The sequence below is a fragment of the Phalaenopsis equestris genome, unplaced genomic scaffold (assembly GCF_001263595.1).
Source record: "Phalaenopsis equestris unplaced genomic scaffold, ASM126359v1 Scaffold001216, whole genome shotgun sequence".
Classification (NCBI taxonomy): domain Eukaryota; kingdom Viridiplantae; phylum Streptophyta; class Magnoliopsida; order Asparagales; family Orchidaceae; genus Phalaenopsis; species Phalaenopsis equestris.
In genome coordinates this window covers 501780-506186 of record NW_018165655.1, presented here as the reverse complement: position 1 = coordinate 506186, position 4407 = coordinate 501780, and the positions used below count along the sequence as shown (strand labels likewise).

Here is a 4407-nt window from a genome sequence, read left to right as displayed (position 1 = left end):
TCTGGCCAGCAGGAAACTGAGAGACACCAGAATATGGGTGCATATGATTAATGCTAGATAGCTAGATGAAGAACTCTTCATGTGGGATTTGGAAAATGACAATATCCACTTCTGGCTCGATAATTGATGCCCCCAAGAGCTGTTATATCCCAGACCGCCTACTATTAATCCCAACCTTTTGGTGGCTGACTGCTGGGAAGGAGGAAACTGGTCTGATGGGATTTTTCATTCTATGTTGGACTCAACTTCTGCAGCTTGTATTTCAAAGGTGATAGGAGTCAAAAAGACAAATTGATTCTGAACTCTTGTAAAATGCAAACCCTTTCCAAAGCTATCTACACCAAATTATTCAGCTGGGATTCTGTTCCCTGGGGAAAAACCATTTGGAACAAATTTTTGTCTCCTTCCATGTATTTCATTTGCTGGAGAATCTTTAATCAAATGCTCCCTATAGATGATCTGCTTAAATTAAAAGGGCAGAGAGGCCCTTCCAGATGCCATCGTGCCTTTCTGCTGAGTCTATACAGCATCTTTTCTTTAAGTGTAGCTTTGCACAAAATGTCTGGGAGAATTTACTAAGGACCTGGGTGTGAATCTGATCAAGCTTGATTGGTTCAACTTTGCTTCCTGTTGGGTAAGTTGGCATCTTCTCAAGCTACCCCATTCTTTCATTGTTGTCTGGTTCATCTTGATGGCTAGAAATCAATCCAAATTTGATGGGGTTTCTCCAAATGCCCTCCAAACCTCTGTCAAATGTAAGGCATTCTTATTTAAAATGATCAAATACAAGGGATTCCCTGATATTTGCAGCATTCAACAATCCATCATCCCACCAAGATTATGTCTCAAAGGTTTTCTGAAATAAGCCCAAACATCCCTTTATCAAGGTCAACACTGATGGAAGCTTCTCTGCTTCAAGGGCTGATTTTGGTGGGGTCTTTAGGGACTTCACTGGGGCCTGTCAGCTGTTTTCGCATTCTTCAATGATTGCTCAAGTTGCACTAGAGACTAAAGTTGTTGTTGTTGGCTAGGCTATCCAAATTGTTGTGCTGAGACGATGGAACCAATTGGTAGTAGAAACTGATTCTTCTCTCCTCCTTCAAATGGTATCTGGTGAACCCCCCCCCCTCACATATCCTCCAATACCTCAAGCTCATCCTTTCTTTGAGGGATTCCTGTCACATTCATTTCTCTTTTAATTTTAGAGAAGGCAATAGGTCTGCTAATTGGCTTGCCAGACTGGGTAGTAACTCTGATGGGGCTCTTGTTTCTTCTTCCCCTCCTCCCCCTTACTTTTTTGCTGAATGGGGACCTTTTAAGGCTCCCTATCTTAGATTTGTAACCCCCTCTATTTTTTAATAGATTTTACTTTTTTGCCAAAAAAAATTTATATATATATATATATATATATATATATATATATAGACGATATATAGATATAGATATAGATATATATATTTAAGATATTAGCATGCGTTATTAGCCACGTGAATATGTTAATATGATGTCAATCATGGGTCAAAGAAATAAAGCTTAACGCTAAAAAAAATATCATTTATAATTTGACCCTTAAGAAATTTAAAAAGTTTCAAAAAACTTTTTAGTTATTATTTTTTTAATATGTCATGAGAATTATTTTGCAATTTTGAGATTGTATATAAATCTTCTTGCGTAATATTAGAAATTTCATCAAGGTTAGTAGGTGTTGTAGTTACTTTAAGTATCCACCTTTTGTTATGGCTTCTATCATGTAAAACGTATGAAAAACAAAAAATAGGAGAGTAGCACTAATGGATTAATAAGCTTAATCAACCCATCAAAAATGTCTCATTCATTTTGCATCTTTTAATTCAATACATGACTTAGTCCCTAAAATAATTCAAATTTATTTAGACAACCATCTAAATGAAGTAATTGGAACACCAATTTACCTCCTCAAATTAAAGTTAAATAGGTATCAAGTTTAAATTGAAGTTAATAATTAAATCAAAATAATTAAACAGTTTGGTTAATTATGTGACATTAAATTGCAGGGAGGAGTAAAAATGTTCATTATAATCAGTATAATATAATCTTATCAAAGTCAATATGACTTTTACTTTTATAACAAAATCTTAGTTACATTAACCAGGCCACAAATAAATTTCCCAAATCGATTGCACTTGATTTTGGGGGATTGAGAGTTTTAGATGGGCTTAAACGATTTTGATTAACTAAATAATACTAAAAGCCTCAAATTTAGAGCAAACATCAAGCACCAAACAGCATTTATTTTGTATGCATCTACTAAAATTAAAAAGAGCACAAGCAATATCATCATAATACAACACAAACTGATTTTTTTCTTTTTGCAGCAATTTTCCTTTTAAAGTAACACAAAAAGGATAATCTTTTTGGAAGACGGCAATCTTCAAACAAAGAAATCAAGAGGGGCAGCTTGAACTTTCATTCTTTTACTAGTAAAAATGATAAATTTTTATTTACCTATCATCCCACCTAAAAAGGCGACAAGTTAAATGTGTTATGACCTCATGCACAGATTTAGGGGCCGCACATCCACAAGCAAGAAGTAGTTCCTGCAAAAGACCATGCTATCAAAATTATGATCTATATTAGATTTGAATTATAAGTTGTACAAAATTATGAATCACACACAAGTATGATAAATGACTTGTATTTCCTATGTAACCACCTGTACTTTAGTGATCCCTAGGATATTTATGTTTGACGCAAAACCTTTAACATGCATCGCAGTCATAAAAACTTTTGAGTTTGCCAAGAAAGAAACAAAATTGGTATATCATCTTCATTGCAATCTAGATCACCAACTGATTGCCCCAACAGCTCAAATAACAACCCTCCTGTCATTCTGACAAAAATCTGAAAAACTATCCATCTTTAGTGAAAACAGAAATGAAAGCATCCAATATATATAATATATATAGATATATGGATGGAAAAAAAGTTGCATTTCAGGTATCAGATTTCAAAAGATAGCAAAAAATTTTAAAATTTTACAAAACCATAAATCAGCTATGTTATGTGTAAAACATGCTAGCTGCTCAATACCACAATAAAACATGATTCCAGTTCTTGCAAAGAGAACAAAGCATCTATTCTCAATAAATATCAAAAGCACTCCTGTTCACAACAAAGACTGCTGCTTTCAAAAATTACCACAAGTAATTATCATATAGTAAGGCGTTAGAAAGATACAGAGAACAATTACAAAATCACACAGTGAAATAGATTATTTTTCTAAGCAGTTCCTTTTCCTTGCTATGAAACACCTTAATTATCTGCTTATCCCAAAAAATTTTACACGCAAACACTCTGATATTAAACAAAGAATAAATAGTATTATAAAGAAACTAACATTGGCCTAAACCCAAAACTCTCATATGTTATATCTTGGCCAACATTTTGCAATTCTTCAAACAGGCCAACCATTTAAAAAAAGAGTTCAAATTCGCAACCATGACTCTTATGCCAGTATTATCAACCAATATAAAATGATTTATAATTTCTATATATACTAAACAAGCATAAGTGGTTCTAAAAGAAGGCAAATTTCAAAATAAATTGAGAGGTGAACTATCAAATCATGCATATAATTACTTCTAAAAGTTAGATGTCCCACTTGATATAATTTTATTTTGAAATAACTATTTCAATTAATGCCGTCAGTGTGAATGTCATTTTCTAATTTTGAATTCAAATTGAAACCTTCAACTATATTATTTAAACACTTAAACTATAAAATCATAACTGTTAGTGAGGTTATTTGATTGCCTGCTATATATATGCATAGAGTTTAGGGTTTAGGGTTTATGGTTCATATATATATATATATATATATATATATATATATAACGCTAGCTCCCAACCACAAGAGCTCACCAAAACACATACATGTGAAAGTAAAGCTGAAAAAAGAGAGATTTTTCCACACACATACCAGCCATATCCTCCCAGCAAACAGACACCTTTAACCAGATGATCCATCAATGTTAAATGCACAGAAAATTCCGAGCAGCTCTAGATTTAACTATCAGAACTTGATTCACAGCAGAGCGAGATCAATTAGAAATCATACGCCGAAGGCCGGCAAGGCCTCTTGTTACTCCCAGGTACGCTGGGCAACTGAGGCACGGCGAACACGTCCTCAGAACTCCATTTCTCTCTGCTCGCTTCCTTGTTCGAAGCCTCCTCCACCACATTGGCAACGCCGGAGCCGGCGATAGCCGGCGAAGTGAGCGAATTTACCGGATGAAACTGATAAAGTGGGGCCTCGGGAACAAAGAAATTCCAGTCCGCCGCCGATGCTACTCCGATATTTCCAGCGTCAACATCTCCCTCCACTACTGGCGCCAACGCATCACTCTGATAGAAGACATCACCAGCGGG

The 4407-nt window shown here is 34.9% G+C and overlaps 1 pseudogene; it reads right to left on the bottom strand.

Moving 5' to 3' along the window:
- Window positions 1-4407, bottom strand: part of LOC110033543 — a 36735-nt pseudogene that overhangs the window by 13080 nt on the left and 19248 nt on the right.